Source organism: Mustela putorius, unplaced genomic scaffold (assembly GCF_011764305.1).
Source record: "Mustela putorius furo isolate JIRA1106 unplaced genomic scaffold, ASM1176430v1.1 tig00000759_pilon_pilon_pilon, whole genome shotgun sequence".
Taxonomy (NCBI): Eukaryota; Metazoa; Chordata; class Mammalia; order Carnivora; family Mustelidae; genus Mustela; species Mustela putorius.
Genome location: NW_025421467.1, coordinates 3,643,403 through 3,662,191, shown reverse-complemented (window position 1 = coordinate 3,662,191; position 18,789 = coordinate 3,643,403). Strand labels below are relative to the sequence as shown.

The window sequence follows — 18,789 nt, the reverse complement described above, 5'->3', positions numbered from 1 at the left end:
CATTTGAAATCTGCAATAATACCACATACTTCACTACATAGACTATCTTTTAGCACAATCATTTGTTTTCATGCTTGGAAATATATACACAATGAGAGTAAAATCATTAGAGGCAACTGAATGAGTATACAAGATCTTTCAAGTTGCCTAATAACATCTGTTGTAAAAGTATAAACGTTTTGAAAATAATCAGAAACCTTTTTTTTTGTTCAACCTAGTGGAATGCTCCTTTTCTGTTTATATTAAAATGAACTGTGGCATATTGTTCAAATTTAAAATAGATTAGATCTATTTTTGAACAATTCTACTGATTATAATGAGGTGCTATTTTTTCAAGGATTTCTGAACTTCTGGCTTCAAGAGTTCCATTTTACTCTTTTTTTTTCATTCCCTGGGTACTTGATTGTTTTCGCTCACTTCAATTTTGAAACAAAGAGTTGCTAGATACTGGGAAATACTCCTTTTATACAAAGAGCCTATTTAATCACTTGGAAGAGATAATATCTGTACACAAAGAACTCTAGATAACAGTGAAATCTTATAGAGAAAAGCTAGTTCATAGTTGTAATCAGAAAAATGACCATGTTGCAAAAGACAAGCCAGGCTACTTGTAATCAGTGTAGCTTTACTTTTTTATTTAGCTAAAAAGAACACTGAAGTAGCATTGTTTACACCTGACACAGTTTGCATTAATATTACCCACATTAATCAAATAGGCTACCAGAAAAAATAATTAAATGACACGGTTGTAATTTATGCATTTATCCTGTCATTTTGAAAACTTTTGTCTTAAAGTAATTGTTTTGCCTTGTTGCTGAGCATTATTCTAGAAAAATAAAAATTAAACAAAAATTGCACAAACAAACCTGAAAGCAGGACATTGTTGAACACATTAGTTCATTAGCTGAACATTGTTCCGCATATTAGTAACAAAGTATGACAATGTTTTTTTATCTATTTGACCCATATAATTTATGTGTCTGTAGAATAATAAAAGTACCCAATGGCTATGTTCAGAAGCTTAAAATGCACTTTTCTTGAAACTTGCTTTAATCTTTCAGTACAAGAACATCTCATGGTCTTAAGAATTTGCATTTGAGGAAGAATAAAAAGACTTTTTAAAGGTAGTAGTAAATAACATTTATTGAAAGCTTACCATATGCCAGCAGCATTATTACTGTTTTCTGCTGATGAATCTCTTTTTTATATTTGATGCAACACTCTTATAGAGCCATTATTATCCCATTGTTCAGAGGAAACTGGGACACAAAATATGGAAATAATTTTTCCAAGATCACATAGCTTATAACTGGAATTTCTAGAATTCCACACAAGATAGTCTGATTTTAGTATCTTTGCATTTACCCAGTACACTGTAGTCTTTCTTTTCAATAGAATAAAACTTGATATTGACTGAAAGAAATATTTAGGTTAGGATAATATCTATGAAGAATATTAAGATGTGTATAAATATAATTTGTGAAATCTGATCACTAGAATTCAGAAAGCATTTTTGAGGACAACGGGGTCAGATAACTATTTTTAACTGTATACAGGTAGCTCACACTGGTCACATTTTGGGGAAAAAAGTTTAGGGCATCCTTCTTGCTTGAAGCAGAAGTTGAAGTGAAAATCAAATAATGTTAGGTTATATTTAAGAGTAATCCAAGTCAACATTTCTGAATTTTCTTTCCTTAATTTTTACTTTATTTCCAAATTTTTACTTGGTTTTAGATTACAATATGAATACAAAATAATAACTTGTAACCATATTAATTGGCTTAATTAACAGAAAAATAAAAGTTAAAACACTTAGCAGTGACATTTTGTTTAATTTCATGTATATCTCCCTGTGGCATTGCTAACCTGAGGTCCAGAACCTGATTGCAGGGAGACCATCTGAGGGGAAAATAGTCTCTAAGAAAGTCCCATTGCAAGTTCTGTCTTTATCAGTGACACCAAACATTCTCTCTAAATTGGGTTAAACCACACATTAAAGTTACTGAGGTATCCTGAGCACTGTGAAGCCAAACAGAACATAATTTCTTCAATTTTGTTCCCCTTGAATTTTTTTCCCCCTTGAGTTTTTAACAGGTATGCTGTCACTTGAAAGGAGCATATCCTTTTTAAAAATACAGCAACTTGAAATGATGTGCTATTCAGCTCTAGAATGGAAACCTACTGCTGCTGACTTAGCAGTTAAAACATCTTTACACCAAGAAATTATTTATGAATTTGAATTGTTCTCCTATAGGAGAACTAAATTACCATTCCATATAGATACATTATATTGATAGTTCATGGGGGAAATATACATCATTTCTTATTTTAGATGGGCACAAAGATACCTTTATGTTTTTAGTTTTATCTTGCTATATTTTTTCTTCCTTAAATTTTATTAGAGTTAAGATTTCTAAGTGGGTATAATGAAGAAGTAAAGTAGGTATGCATGACTTCCTTGCTACTTAACTGCAATATAATCTGAATCAAGGAAGACTGGGAATGGTCCATATATAGGCTCTATCAGACTTAAGATCTTTGAGTTAGGTTCCCAAGCACAAAAGCTATAGCTGTGATTCAAGCAAAACTTTTAAGATACAAGGCTAGAAAACAGTGCCCTAATTGCTTTAACCTCAAAAGAAAATTTCTAAAATTTACCCCAACTAAAATTTTTGGTACACTAAAAATATGCATTTTACATATGTGATTGCCATCTGCTAAATCTGAATTTTTGCTACCTAATAGCTATGTCTAGACTTGAAGTTCATTTGGCTGGCTTCCACAGAACCAAACAGAAGGCAAAGAGTGCTTATTTTATTCATTTGCCCTATTAATTAATTAGTCTATTAATTAGTTAAGAGATAATTTTCAGATATTTATCAGAAAATTTTATTGCCATAAAATATGTATTTTGCAGACTTTACTCTCCTAAATAAATGAAATATTTTCAGAATGTTTTAGTAACATAATAGTAAACAAAAATCAATGCAAAATGGTAAGGGCCAAGCAAATTAAAGTACCATGTACTTACTATAATATTTGTTAAAGCACAACAAACAACATTCTCCATTATTCTTATAATGAGGATTTTCCCATATTTTACTTATAAATTATGATTATGGCCATATTGAAGCTCTGTCTGCAATTATGCAACCATAATTATCAAACGTGGTAATGCAAACTTCCTATTGTTACTTTATTAATGTGCTTCAATCCTGAATGTCTACATTATAGATCTTTGTATTCTGCTGAGATTTTCAGTAAATATTGTGGTTTCCAATGGGATCATCTCATGAAATAAAAATACTTTAAATTACATCATCTCCATCTTTCCATTGCCTAACAGGTATTATTTAAATGGTGAACATTCTGTTCACACCTACAGGATCATATAATTTTGTTCACACCTATGGGTATAACTGATTTGTAAGATTTAAGGCCCTGTATCTCATTACTAATTTATTCTCAACCTTCAACAAAAGTATTTTTTTTGGTATCTGCACACAATCTACCTTCCTCACCCCCACATTTTTCTTGTCTGGTTTTAAGCTCCATAGTATAATATGTTTGAACTTTGGATCTTTGATATAGTCAACTTCCTCTTGTTTTAATATCTAAAGCTGTGGCTGGATGCATTATTGATAAGTGCACTGGGAACTTCTGCTGAAGCTTGTGAAATAGTTATTTGGTGTCTGAGTCATGAAAAAAAGATTCTTATGGAAACTTCATTATGCCTTTTCTTAAACATGGCATGTGTTTGATTACTTCTGCCACCTTCTTAATGTTGATTGTCACTTTATTTTCTTTCTCCTTGAAATTGCTAGGTATCATTTAATGTAGAGAATATACCCATCTGTAGTGTAAATTATGCATGTTTTTATTTTAGCTCACTTGCTCTCAAATCCAAATTCTTTTTTCTGAACAGCAAAAAGTTAATTTTACATTTATGCATCCTTCCATGTGCTTTGTGCTTAGTTAGATAAAGTTCGAAAAGCAGTATTCACTTTTTTACTTCTCTTTTTTAATTAAAAAAAAAAAAAGCTGAAACATTTTCTACATTTTTTTTTCCTCAAAGGAAATCTAAGTTGCTACATCCTGACCTTGGGCCAAATGTACAATTGTCTTGCTTAAAAGAGCTGATATGAATTTATCCCATATCCAAAATGAAACAATATTTCAACAAATGCAACTTTACAAATTTCATTTGCTTTTATTAGAATGATACACTTTAAAGTCACAAAGTTTTTTCTGTCCAATTCTGTGGACTTTGGCACCGAAATGTATATATCTCACTGCTCTGCTTAACAGAGAAGGACTTTCAGTGGTAAGCTGGTTGGTTTTTTGAAAGGACTTATTTGTGCTAGAAAAAAATTATATTGTTGTCAAATATATGATGTTTATATTTATTTAAAATATACTGGTATGATATTACATTAAATTTAACATTTAAGAAAACAGTGGGGTGGTTTTTCCCTCTAAGTAATTCTCTGATTATGGTCAACCAAGAATTCTATGTACACAATGAATGCTCTATAGCTTTCATTATAATCTGCTTAGAAATGGAAAAGACACTTAAATCATATAAAGGAAGGCAGACATTTAATAAGTACCTGTCTTGTTTTTCAGTGGTAGTTTAATTATTTATGCTCACTGACTAATTGGCATTCTAAGCTTTATAGTTGGGCTAATTCTTTTTCTAGAAATAGTAAGAGATGATTGTTTTCCCCCCAACTCTTTAATTGCAGTAGAGTCTTCATTCATTCAACAAATATTTGTTGAGAACCTACTATATCCTACTTTTCTAAGTCTTAGGATTTATCTGTGATCAAAGCAGGAAAAAATTCCAATAGGGAAGCAGACAATGAACATAATAAGCAAGTAATTAATGTGTAATTTAGAAGGCAATAAATGCCATAAAGTAAAGTAAAACAGGGTTAGGAAGGCCATGAATATTGTGTGGGAATGTTATTTTAAATATGATGGTCTAGATAGCCTTGATGAGATGGTGATTTGAAGGACATAAGGGAGTTAGACATGTGGATGTATGGGGAAACAAAATTCAAGCAGACAGAATAGTTAGTGTGGAAAACAATAATGTGGAAGCATGTCAAGGATGATGGTGGAAAGCAAGACTAGTACAGTTGGAATGGTATGAGAAGAGAATAGCAAAAGATAAGGTTAGAAAGATGCCTTGGGGGGCAGGGCACATCAATGTAGGGATTTTGACCATTGTGACAAATCTTGCTTTTACTCTGGGTTTTAAAAATAGAAGTGGTTTGATTTCTAGGATCATTCTGTATACTGTGTTAAGAATATCTTTTAGGGATAAAAGGTAGAGGTAGGGAGACCCACTGTAGATCATTACAATAATTCTGGCCAAAGATATTAATGGATTTGGAACAGAGTGGTAAGTTTCTCAGACTGTTAATATATACTTGGCATCACTGAAAAGTTAAAAAAAAAAAAAAGAAGCCTTCAAGACATAGTTAATGAGTCAGAGTTGTTGATTATTCTAATAATTATATTTTTGTTCTAACATTAATTTTCCTTGATGCATCAACATAGTTTATTAATCACCACGAAAAAAATAAAATTATAAGAGGAATTTGGAACCAACTATCATTTTTTTTAATTTATTCTTTTTTAAAGATTTTATTTATTTATTTGACAAAGAGAGAGAGATCACAAGTAGGCAGAAAGCTAGGCAGAGAGAGAGAGGGGAAACAGGCTCCCTGCTGAGCAGAGAGCCTGATGCGGGGCTCGACCCCAGGACCCTGAGATCATGCCCTGATCCAAAGGCAGAGGCTTAACCCAACTATCATTTTAAAATGCACATAACTACCCTCCTATGTACAATGGGCACAATATTCTCCATTCATAAACTGCATCATCAGTGACTCTGCCCAGCTACCTAAAGGTATTTGTTTCTGATGGGAAAACTAGATTTTATTAACCTCTAATTGTTTCTTCAATAAAGTTCATGTTCTGTCTGTCAGCTCATAACTAAAGAAGGCAATTAGTCACATAGGATAAGGAAGTGAGTTATCAATGTTACCAACTCAGAATCTTTGTTAACTTCATTGAAAAGCAGTAACATTATTCTTGAAGAAAAGATTAAGTAAAATGTGACTTGCATATTCATCTTTGAGTAGAATCTAAAAAATTACAGGGTTATTAATCAGTCAGAAATAAATATTCAGTGAGATAAACACATGCCCTACTCACTTCTACACAACTATTTTTAAGTCCCAAACTGATCTTATATCATATATTATGCATTTAAAAAAATCTTAGAGTGTTTTTATATGTGCTATTCCAAGTTTCCTTATTTGTATATTACTAAATGCACACGACAGGACAGAAGCAGTTGAAATATTTTCCAATTTACTATTTTCATTATGTTTCAACCATAGTCCAAAATTATTTTGTGTGTTCCTCACCCCTTTTTAAAAAATATTTTACTTCTTTATTTGACAGAGAGAGCCCACAAGGAGGCTGAGCGGCAGGCAGAGGGGAAAGGAGAAACAAGCTCCTTGCTGAGCAGAGAGCACAATGTGGGGCTTGAACTCAGGATCCTGGGATCATGACCTGAGTCGAAGGCAAACATTTAAGCAACTGAGCTACCCAGGTACCCCTTGCGTGTCCCCTTAATAGTCCATTTTTTTCCTTGTTGATGTTTGTTGCTGTCATAAGATTCTTTAATTGGGGTTCATAATTCTTTGTATTCATGTATATTTTAACAAAAAACATACCTAGCAATAATGAACACATATACATTCTCTCACATACTTTAGTTGGATTTTCCTGAAATGAATATTTTAAGAATTCAAAATAGATGAGAAACTCTGATGAAAATTTGGTATGTTGCCCCCCCTTTTTTTTCCATGAGATGCCCAAGAATAGTTAATCTGCATCTTTATTAACATATCTAGGGCCCCCAAAAAACTCATATCATACTACTTACCAGTTTTAGTCCCATAACTCGGAGGTCTTTGCTAGTATTTCCCGCACATAAAATTGTTTTCATTTTATTGTTTTCATATATTCACCATCATAATAATACATTGGAAGTATTGAACAGAAATTTCTCCTCTTAACAACTCAAAGCATTTAAAGCTAATTCTTCCTCAAAAATGTTCTTCTGAGGAGCACCTGGATGGTTCAATTTATAAAGCAGCCAACTCTTGATTTCAGCTCAGGTCATAATCTCAGAGTGGTAAAATCAAGCCCTGCATCAGGCTCTGTGCTCAGCAGGGAGTCTGCCTGAGATTCTTCACCTCTACCCCTGCCCCTCCTTGTGTGCTCTCTCTCTCTCTCTCTCTAAAATGAATAAGTCTTTAAAAAGAATGTTCTTTTGAGATAAACTCAAATATTATTCTGTGTCATATACCTAATGGGAAGAGTGAATTCATAGATGGTTTTTCAGACATGGTAATAGGGCTTATTTTATTTTATTTTAAAGATTTTATTTTTTAATTGACAGAGAGAGACAAGCAGGCAAGCAGCAGACAGAGGGAGAAGCAGGCTCCCCACAAAGCAGGGACATTAGCATGGAGCTTGATTCCAGGACTCCAGGATCATGATCTGAGCCGCAGGCAGAGTCTTAATGGCCTGAGCCACACAGGTGCCCCTATAACAGGCCTTATTTTAGCAAAGAACATGAAAATAGCTCACTTTTAGTAAGTAGCTAGTGGTAATAAAAGGTAAGTTACAGAAAGGGTCAATATAACCATTTACATTAAAGTCAAGCAAGTGAATTAGTTGTAAATAAAACTTGACTTTGTGTTCCATTGTCATTTAAATAAGAACCATCAATCTCATTCAATATGAATTTACAACATAAGATGCACTCTAGGTCACGCATCTAGAGTCAAACTAATATACTATACACTTATATAATGAGGTAAATCAATTATATTTCAATAAAACTGGGGAAAAACTAAAGTCATTATGCTGTATGTGAAACATAAGTTCAATGGAACTTTTGGGACTAGATCAATTGTGTTATGCTCTTTTGGCAAATAGCATATGAATTTGATTACCCATGTCATCTTCTTTCTCAGATTAATGAGTAACAATTACTAAACAACCCCAAGGTAGACTTAGAAAAATTTACCAGTATTTTATGAACTAATGGAATATAGGCAATTTATTTCAACTTTACTGGTTTGGCTGAACATAGAAATTTTGTTTTGTTTTTTTCAAGTAGGCTTGGGTGAACATAGAAATTTTGATTAAGGATGAAGATAAATTAGGTACTATATTTGACATATACTATATTTTTTCAGTGATAATTCAATATGTTATAAATAAGACTTTAATGTCATACTATTCCTCAAATAAACATATATACTGAATAATTTATTATTCTTAATGAATATCTCACATATTTATAAACCATCTAATAGTCTAACTCAGCATGTACAAAAATCTCACACTCTTGAATATATAAACAGACAAAAATAAAAGAATTTTTGATACTCCTTAGTTTTCCAATAGATTCATGTTTCTAGTCACTTTGGCTCAGAACTTTTAATGTATCTTTTTCATCTAACTCATCTGTTTTCTACGAAATATGATAACACATTCTCATTTTATTTACCTCAAAGTCCACTGTATTCTATCATTTCATTCCTTTTGGCCCCTCAGTAGTTCAGTCCGTTTTGATTTGTGACCTATGTTATTTCATTATTTTCTAAATGTCCATTATTGCTTCTCTACATGGTAATCCACATTCAAACTCAGCTGCCAGATTATCCTTCTAGAGCAGGCTTTGATGATTCTCTCCTCCTAAATACTTTTTAAATGCCCACTAAAAATAAAGGTCAGTTTCTGTCTATGAAACAAATTCATGATCTGATTTCACCTCATTTTCTTATTTATCTGTCTTAATGCACTTTACTTCCCATAATCTTCCATTTGACCAAATTACAGTGCTCACCATTTCCTAAACACAGCTTGCATTTTCCTTTTATTTCTCCCATCTGAATTCAGTCCAGAGGCATTTGTTGAGGATTTGCACTGTGACAGTTTCTGTGCCAGCAGACAAAACAGTCAGTATTCATCTTCTGCTTTATGAGGAGTTCTCAAAACGTAATGGGAAAAAAGACACATAAACATATTACAATAAAATATGAGGAAATAACAGAAATAAGTTCAAAATAGTAAAAAAGTTATTTACCCACTACCCACACTGACTTTAATCTATGAATTTCTTCTCCAAATGTCTAGATTCAAGACAAATGGTGCCACTTTGGTGAAGCATAGTAAGGGTTACCAGATCACTCACAACTGTGCTCTCCTGCTCAGAATTACATTACCCATTGACTTTTCCTTTCCTCAGTCCTTATCACACACTACCTTGCACTACAGTGGTGTGTAAGAAGATGGGATAACTCCTGCTATATTGTAAATACCCTGAGTTGAAGACCTTGCCCACTAGAATGTAAACTCCAAAGAGCACCAAGGCATGTGTCCTTGTAGTGGTCATTTAAAAAATTTTTAAAATATTTTTAAAATATTTTAAAATATTTTTGTAATAGTCATGGAAACTAACATGTACATGACATAGAATTAGGCTAAATCAGTATTTGTTGAAGAAATAAGAGTGTCTTAGGTTTAAATCCTTTTCATGGTATGCATGTGGTACTTTGGCTCTGAACTTTTTTTTTTTTTTTAAGATTTTATTTATTTATTTGACAGAGATTACAAGTAGACAGAGAAGCAGGCAGAAAGAGAGGAAGGGAAGCAGGCCCCCTGCTGAGCAGGGAGCCTGATGTGGGACTCGATCCCAGGACCCTGAGATCATGACCCGAGCCGAAGGCAGCGGCTTAACCCACTGAGCCACCCAGGCGCCCCTGGCTCTGAACTTTTAATGTATCTTTTTCATCTAACTCATCTGTTTTCTATGAAATATGATCTTTCATATTTCCAACACACACACACACACACACGATTGATTTGCAGCATTAGCCAGTTTCTTCCATGTAAGCATTCCTAGTATGGCAGATTTCAAGCTCAAAATGTGGTTGCCACTGAAGCAAGAATTGAGAAGGGCTGAGAACAGGCTTTGGAAAGCTGGTGTAAACCAATTCTAGCTAAGGTGATATCTAGTACATACAATAAACTCTCAATGATTATTTATTGTTAATTAGTTAATAAAAGTTTTAAATGTAGAACTGAGCTTGAAGGAAAACGACGTACTGCAAAAATAGAAAGGTGAAATGTTATTTTTCCAAAACTGACTTCAGAATTCAGAGGATTCAGATAATTAAATAATAAAATGCAGGCCTCATATCACAGATAAAGTTAATGCAACTACAGACTAAAAATATTTTGGATATATATATCTGTCTCGTTATTTGCTTTTAGAATTAATTTTATTTTACTTTTCCTTGGTGAATTATCTGATAATTTGTTTTTTCAAATCTTGAAAAAGGTCATTGTTCCAAATACCAAACAAATAATGTTTTATTATTCAATATTTCATGATTCCAGAGAAATTTTCCCTTCTGATTTCAGATTTGGAAGATCTTGGTAATCACAGAGTATGGAAAACTTACTGGAGTATAATATTGGCTTTGACCTTGACCTTGGAGTTTGGTGCTCTTCAGCATGCAACTGCTGTAGGGGATTTTATCATATAAGTTATGATCACCAAATCAGGTCCTCATTGTTAATAGGATATTTGTACCTTGCTTTTCTTACTATATAGTAGATTCAATTTGAAAAGAGTATAGTAATTGGGATTGTGTTTGGCTGCAGATGAAAGAACTCAATTAACCATCTTCAGCAATTTGTTTTTTTCATATAACACAGAAGTCTGGAAGAAAGCCATTTAGGATTGGTCCATGTTGCAAATGGGAATTAACCAAGCTCCTTCTTTCTCCCACTCACAAGCTGCTGCCTCACAGCAGAGTCAAAACTACAGAAAAAAATGGAGGAGGTCATGAGGCTCATGCCAGCTGAGAGCTGAGTTTGTCCCTTTATTTCAAAAAAGAAAAAAAAAAAAAAGCTTTCATGACTTCCTCTACCGCAATTCAATTTCTGACTACATTTCACTGGCTAGAACTTTGTCACATGGCAACCCTTAGAGGCAAAGGAGGGAGGAAAACACCTTCCCCCCCGCCAACTAAATTAAGATCTTATTAGTAAGGCTGGAGAAAAAAGGATATTGGGTAAGAAACTGTAGTGACATAAGTCATACTTACATCATTGCTGCAGTAGGAATAAGAAATTGTTATTTCTTATCATACATACATCATTGCATTCTATTACTTGCTGTGTCATTTACTGAGCAGAGCTATCTCTGACATGTGGGTCATACACTATTTCATCAACTGTCAGGAATTCAGCTCCTACTCTATTCATGACGCGAGGATAGTTGATACTGAGAATTCCAAGAATTAAAATACCAGACCTTGCACTGGGCAGGCACTAACAAACATGACAACTATCACACATTTTCTGGGGTACACAGATAGAGATCATTATCCTTAAACTCTGACGTGCCCATGTTCACAAAACACGGACTCCCACGCATCTTTATGTTACAAACTAATACGATTTTTCCATTGGTAAGATAGAACTACAAGAGTTAAAATGATAATTTCTTTTTAATGATAAACATTTGAGATCTCCATTTGGTAGCCAAAAACTTCTTTGGACTTGAAAAAGCTAGAATAATGTATTGAGTTGAGTTTCTGACCTAGGATTGAGAACAAATAGGTTGGAAACAAATTTGTTCATCTTGTGTCATAACAGACTATAGGAAAGTCTAATGGCATAGGCATTTGATTTACATTAATACAACTTACTATCCCAGTTTATTATTTGAGAAAGACAGCTACAGTGCAAGAGCAACAGAAATCATTACAGAAAAAGCAAAAAAAGTGAACAAGTGAAAGAGTGAGAGCAAGAACAAGTGAGAGAGGGCAGGAGAGAGAGAGAGAGAGAGAAACGAGAAAGACTGTGTGGCTTTGGAAAGTTTCCTAACATCCGGTCTTCAAAAGTTATCCCAAATTTGAAGGACTGAAAAACAAAACAGAATGCTATATAAGAAAAAGCTTCAAACTCACGAGTCAGGGTAACTTGTGGATCACTCTTAATCTTGCTGCCTACCATTTTAGTGATCTTACACAAGTCACTCAAATTCTCAGAGTCTAAAAACCTTTGTTAATGTATTACAGACAAACACCATAATAACAAAATTCCATACTTTCCAAACACCACATAATTCCACAAAAGGTGTGCCTCGGAAAGATATGACAAATTACTGGATGAAAGAAAGCTTTTCAAATGTGTCACTAAGGAAGATTCAGTGTACACCATGAGCTGGCATGGTTAAAGAAGGCTCAAGTGAAAATTAAAATCTGCATGTACTTTAGAGAGAGAGATAAGATCAAAGATGAGATTTCAGGTTGTGGAAATGGCAAAGGTAGAGGTAGAGAGGAAGGAATAAACATACTGTGTAATATTGTGAGGATAACTCAGTTTTAGACACAAGGTTTTATTGTATATTTATCCTATATATTAGAGATCAGTTTGGAAAAATTGCAAGTCTTGAAAATCGCATTAAAAGAGGACTTTACTTGTGGGTAATGAGAAAACCATATATATTCTAGAGAAAGCTATTGACGTGATGAGATTATTGTAGTCTGTTTCCCTCTAGTTCAAAGGTGCTTTATTTCCTCCAGTTATTTTCTTCCAAACTGGTTACTATATTGGAGTTAATCATGGCATTTAGAGAAGTTATTTTAGGAGAAAAGAATCGAGACAAACATATAAAAACCATGCAATTCTGGACTTTAAGCACATGTGGCTTATTTTAGGTATTAGAACAAAAAGATATCACAGAATATAAGAGATTATCAAGCAGAATCAAATTTTCCTACCTCTCAGACCAGTGCAGATGGTAATTGGAGAACTGGAAGGAAACAAGAATGTTAGATCCTGCACCCCAGCTTGGTGCCCTTCCTTCCTCTTAAGTTGAAGGGAAGTTAGAGGAAGGAATGCATTCTTTTTGTTGAGCAGTGAGATTTGTTTTTGCTTTCTGGTCGGACCCAGAAAGGTCTGTAGAAGTACAGTGGAAGTGGTTTCACAGACATCCTTATTTTTCATGACAGTTTTAAGGAGTGGTCAGCTATTTTGAAGCATATCACATCATTTGTGTATTTCTGATATTTTCTCATGATTAGGCTGGGTTATTTTTATTATTATTATTTTTTTTTTAGGAGGGAAATTGCAGAAGTAAATACCATTCTTACCACGCGATATTAATATGTGTTATAGGATCACAAATTATGGATTAACAGTTCATCTTTTTTTAAATTTTTATATAGTATTTTTAAAAATTGTGATAAATGACTCATGAAATAAAACCCACTACTTTGACTATCTTTATGTGTACCATCTAGTGGAATTAAGCACATTCACATTGTTGTGCAACCATTAACAAATCCATCTACAGAACTTTTCCTCTTCCTAAATTGTAACTCTTTACTCAGTAAATACTAACTCTCCATTGCTCTTTCCTTCCAGGCCCTAGCAACTCCCATGCTACTTCATTTCTCTATGAATTTCACTACTCTAGGTATCTCAGTACTTCATCGTAACATAGCCATCAGTTTCTCCTTTCATATGCTAACCCCCCATCCCACTTAATGAACCTTTTTCTGCCTAGTCCACAACCCCCATTCACTGTTTTTTAACCTCCAGCTTTATTGAGGTATAATTGATAAATAAATTGTAAGGCTTTTAATTGTACCTAGTGATAATTTGATACATGTATACATTGGGAAAGAATTTCTCTCATCTAGTTAATTAAGACATATAAACACATCTATCACCTCACATATTTATCTCTTTTTGAGTGTGTAGGAACACTTATGTTCTACTCTCTCAGCAAATCTCCATTATGCAACATGATATTATCAACTATAGTTACCACGCGAGGCATTAGATGCTCCGACCTTATTCAATTTACAGCTAAAATTTTATACCCTTTTATTAACTGCTCCCTGTCTTCCCAACTCTCTATTCCCTGGCATCATTTTTCAACACTCTGTTTCCATGATTTTAGCTTTTTTATTTAGATTCCACATGTAAGTACACCACACGGTATTTGTCTTTCTCTGTCTGGCTTATTTCACTAAACATAATGTCCCCAGGCTCTGTGCATGGTGTCACAATGACAAGACTTCCTTCTTTCTTGTAGCTGAGTAATATTCCATTTTATACACCACAACTTCTTTATTCATTTATATATTCATTGATGGACAATTAGGTTGTTTCCATATGTTGCTATTGTGACTACTGCTGCAATGACCATGGGGGTGCAGGTATCTCTTTGATATCCTCCTTAACTGTCCTTTATATTTAATTCTCTTTCTGCTGGGTAAATTACTGAATTCAGCTATTCAGTTACTGGTTACTTTGCATACAAACTGACAGAAAACAATAATATTGAAATGAAAAATTCTACAATAAGCCTCATGGGAACAGTACAAGTTTCATTTAATTCTGACTACTCTTTTTCTTCTATTATTACAAAATTCGGGCAAAAAAGTAACTCCCTCAAAAAAGGTATTTCCTCTCACTGATGAGTATCTTAAAACTACATGTGTTCTGAAAATTAAATTAGGCACTTTATTAGCAATTAATATTTATTGACTTCACTGCCAGCTTAGTTTCTTTCTCCTTTAAATCCCCCCCTTTTTTCTTAAAAGATTTTTTAATGTATTCATTTGAGAGAGAGAGAGAACATGGGAGAACACAAGCTGGGAAGAGGGTCAGAAGGAGAGGGAGGTGGAGACTCCTTGCCAAGCAGGGAGTCCAACAATGTGGGGCTGGATCCCAGAACCCTGGGATCATGACCTAAGCTAAAGGCAGCTGCTTAACTGACTGTGCTACCCAGGTGCCCTCTCTTTTAAATCTTGACTGTCTTATGTTCATAGGAAACAAAGAACTGAAAAATGTTTATGTACAATAACCTTAGTTCCCTTCCTTTTTTTTTCTTCACTAAGATTTTGCTTAGCCTTTAGACAAGTTTCTCCTTTTTATATGACCCAATTTTATTTCTTGAGATTTCAAGGCATACCTGACCTATAATAAATAGACTTTGAGTTTTACGAAACAAAGTAAATAATTAATAGCTCAACTATTTTCATTAAATTAGGATCAAATTGAGTTTTTATAATCTACTATTGTTCTATAGTATGGTTTTTAAATAATTGTGGCATACATACAATGCCTGAGCACTTGTTATATGTTATGCTAGTTTTATAACATTATTCAATATAAAAATACAATATATTTGAACATAATTTTGAACTTTAAAATATGAATAATTGTACTATGGAAAATAGTACAAAAAGTGGTCTCCTATCACTTTAAAATATAAAGTTAAAACATCACAAATAATGACCTAAAATCTACAGATTAGAAAATGAAGATATTTTCATGTTAGTATATTTGTGTAGTCAATGAATTTTGTACCTTTTTAAAAATTTATTCTTATTTTTGTATTTTGAGGAGGACGAGAAAATCATCTTTATTTTTTTAAAGATTTTATTTATTTATTTGACAGAGAGAGAGAGATCACAAGTAGGCAGAGAGGCAGGCAGAGAGAGAGGAGGAAGCAGGCTCCCCGCTGAGTAGAGAACCCGATGCGGGGCTCGATCCCAGCACTCTGAGATCACACCTGAGCCAAAGGCAGAGGCTTAACCCACTGAGCCAACCAGGTGCCCCCAAATCATCTTTATTTACTTATTTTAACAAATACACCAAAGAATCCTGCAATCCTTCGAGCATTAGATGCAATCTTGGGCCACAGATCTGCACACTCCTTTGCCACTGGTTCTGCGATAGCAGGACCTTTCATTTTACCTTTATTGTTTACCATGACCCCCATGTTATCTTCAAAATAAACACACTAACTTTCCACAGTATTCTTTCATTGTGGAATTACCACTGCTGGAGGTGCCTTCTTTCTGGGCTCTGGTTTGCCTTTCTTCACTGTGGCCTCACCATGGTACCCACACCAGCACCAGTAATTCTGCTTAGTCATCCCTTGATCCCCTTTACCAAGATAATAAACAGATTTTTGGCTCCTGTGTTGTCAACACAGTTGATCACAGGTCTTACTGGTAGACCCAGGGAAATCCAGAATTTTGCAATGGAGAACCCACCATATCCTTGCTCAGACATCTTGAACATAGGAAAGGGATAAAAAAAAAATAAGCTGTACTTTTTAAGATAAATGCATTAATCATTGAAGTAAAATTGAAGACCACATCTTTGTAGTAATTATTTTTGTCTTTTTAAGTCTGCCATAAAATCTAAAGAAATGCATGTTATTTATTTTATAACTTAGAGCAAATACGTATGACTTTTTTGCAAGTATTTGAAATTTTAGGTAAAAAATGTTACAAACTGCTATTTATCCAACAATATCATGACTTCTTTAATATTAAGATTAATCATGAGATCAGAGGAACTTAAAATGGAAAGGATCTCAGAGATTCTTTTTTAAGTTATTTTCCTATATGGATAAGCATACTATTTAATACCATCCGCTATTTCACCCACCACACTCCTTTCCTCTGGTCATCAACACATATGGCAGATTTAAAAAAAAAAAAATGGAAGCTACAAAGGGTAAATTGTTTTCTTTAAAAACTAAGAGGCATGTATGGCAGATTCCACTAAACATGCTTCCTAAAGCACATGGACATACACACAGAATACCAACCACACAGAGACAAATGTGTTAAAAAGATAATTAGTGAAATTGGGAGAGCAAATCCTTACAAGGAGCTAAAAGGAAAAGAGCCAGTCTGAATTGTAGCTAGAAGGTTACAAAGAATTTGCAAATAAGCTATCTTTGGAGAATTAAACAGGAAGATCATGGCATAATCAACCTGGACAGGGATAAGACAATCTATCTTAGAAAGATAAAGATTCTCTCAGAAGAGCAAGCCTTGAATGAATCGTGATTGCATGAATTCACACGTCCAACAAAATATCAATATCAATCAGAAGGAATGTAGGTTAAGCATGAAAAATAAAATAAGCAGAGTTCAATGTCAAATATAATCACTATCCATCCAAGGACAGCCCAAGGAAGTAGGTGACACAGGCCAAAGGCTTTTCCTGTCCAGTTGTAACAGTACAGCTTCATCTAATCCTATCAACTATTTAAATCTTATAACTAATTCTGTTTTTGTGATTTTGTATTCACCAAGCCATCTTCTAATTGAGCTGTGTTTTCCCACTGAAGCATCTGAGGAAGAGAATGACTGCTCAGCCCGGGGACTGAAATAGTGTATACACTAACCTGGCCTGTTGTATTTCTGATTGTGAATGAACAGCCCCCTGGTTGGAAGTTGACAATGCATATAAATTTCCCAAAGGGAAGATATGTTGGCCATAGGACTCAAACGTCTCATACCGCAACAATTAAAGTTTATGCCACAAAATAGCACAGATTTGATTAATATGAGTTGTCACTGGATCCTGACCAATCAGGTTTTGGATCCTGCAAAAAATAAGACCGATTCTGAATCACCTCATAAATTCATGATCCAAGGAATCTGGAGTGAAACTGAGCTTGCTATAGTTTCCCCAGTATTACCACATTAATCATAGGGGTTGTCTGTTCTCTGAAATATCTAGAACTCACTTTATCAGGAATGATTCTGTAAAGCTGGTATTGTGATTCACATTTGATACATGAGAGAACTGAGGTGTAGTGGTTATATCACTTTTTCAAGCTGACACAGTTAGAAGTGGACTTAGAATTGAATCTGGGTCCTTGTAGTCAGGGCAACTCAAGTTATTACAAAGGTACTAAGTGGGTAAAAAAGGTATAATGAGGGGGCTCCTGTAAGGCTCAGTCTTTAAGTATCTGCCTTTGGCTCAGGTCATGATCCCAGGGTCCTAGGATCCAGTGAGTGGGCTCCCTGCTCAGCGGGAGGCCTGTTTCTCACTCTTTTGCTTCTTCTGCTTGAGTTTCCTCTCTCACTGTCTCTCTCTGTCAAATAAATAAATAAATAAATAAATATAAATAAAATCCTAAAAAAAAAAAAAGGTATAATGAAAACTGCTTAAACCCGTGTAAGTTGTAAACTTATAACAATGTAGGTCCCAAAAAAGTCAAATATTCTGATTTTATATGAAACTCTTGATTTAGAAATATTGTTATCTAATTTAAATATAAGTTTGGACAAAATGAGATGAATAAAACACTTATGCATAAGCTCATTTGGGCTATGGGACACCAATCTGTGGCCTGGGAGCCCAAGTAAATACTTCTGTTATTTAGTGTCAGAAGGTTTTTCTAAATTCTGGAAAAAATAATTACTAGTCAGAAATTATATTCTCTGATGAGGGCCTGGAGTGCTAATAGTTCAAGCTATTCAGTGCTGATCTTATGTGTATGATTTAGAAGCAAAAACAAGTGTGATTTGCTTTTTTGTAAAAAATTGTGAGACCATATCCTACCTCTTCTAAACAAGGGATTTCGGATGTATCATAAAGCAACTAGAATTTTCCCAAAGAAGTAGTTACCTGATATTTCACCACAAGAACAAGTAACTGAAAATATTATTAGAAATTATAAAAACAAATAAACCAGTACTGTGATGATTTGGAACTAACTTTTAGCACAGTAATTACCTATAAGACACGGTCCGACATTAGAGCATGGATAATTTGTGGTATAGATAATTATATATGAGTAGACTGCTTTAAAACTGTAAATCATTTTCATTTTAGTGTGGGCTTAATATT

The 18,789-nt window shown here is 34.0% G+C and overlaps 1 pseudogene; it reads right to left on the bottom strand.

Moving 5' to 3' along the window:
* Nucleotides 1-15,757: 15,757 nt before the first annotated feature.
* On the bottom strand, nt 15,758-16,206 carry LOC101674190 (annotated as a pseudogene).
* Between the last annotated feature and the right edge of the window lie 2,583 nt (nt 16,207-18,789).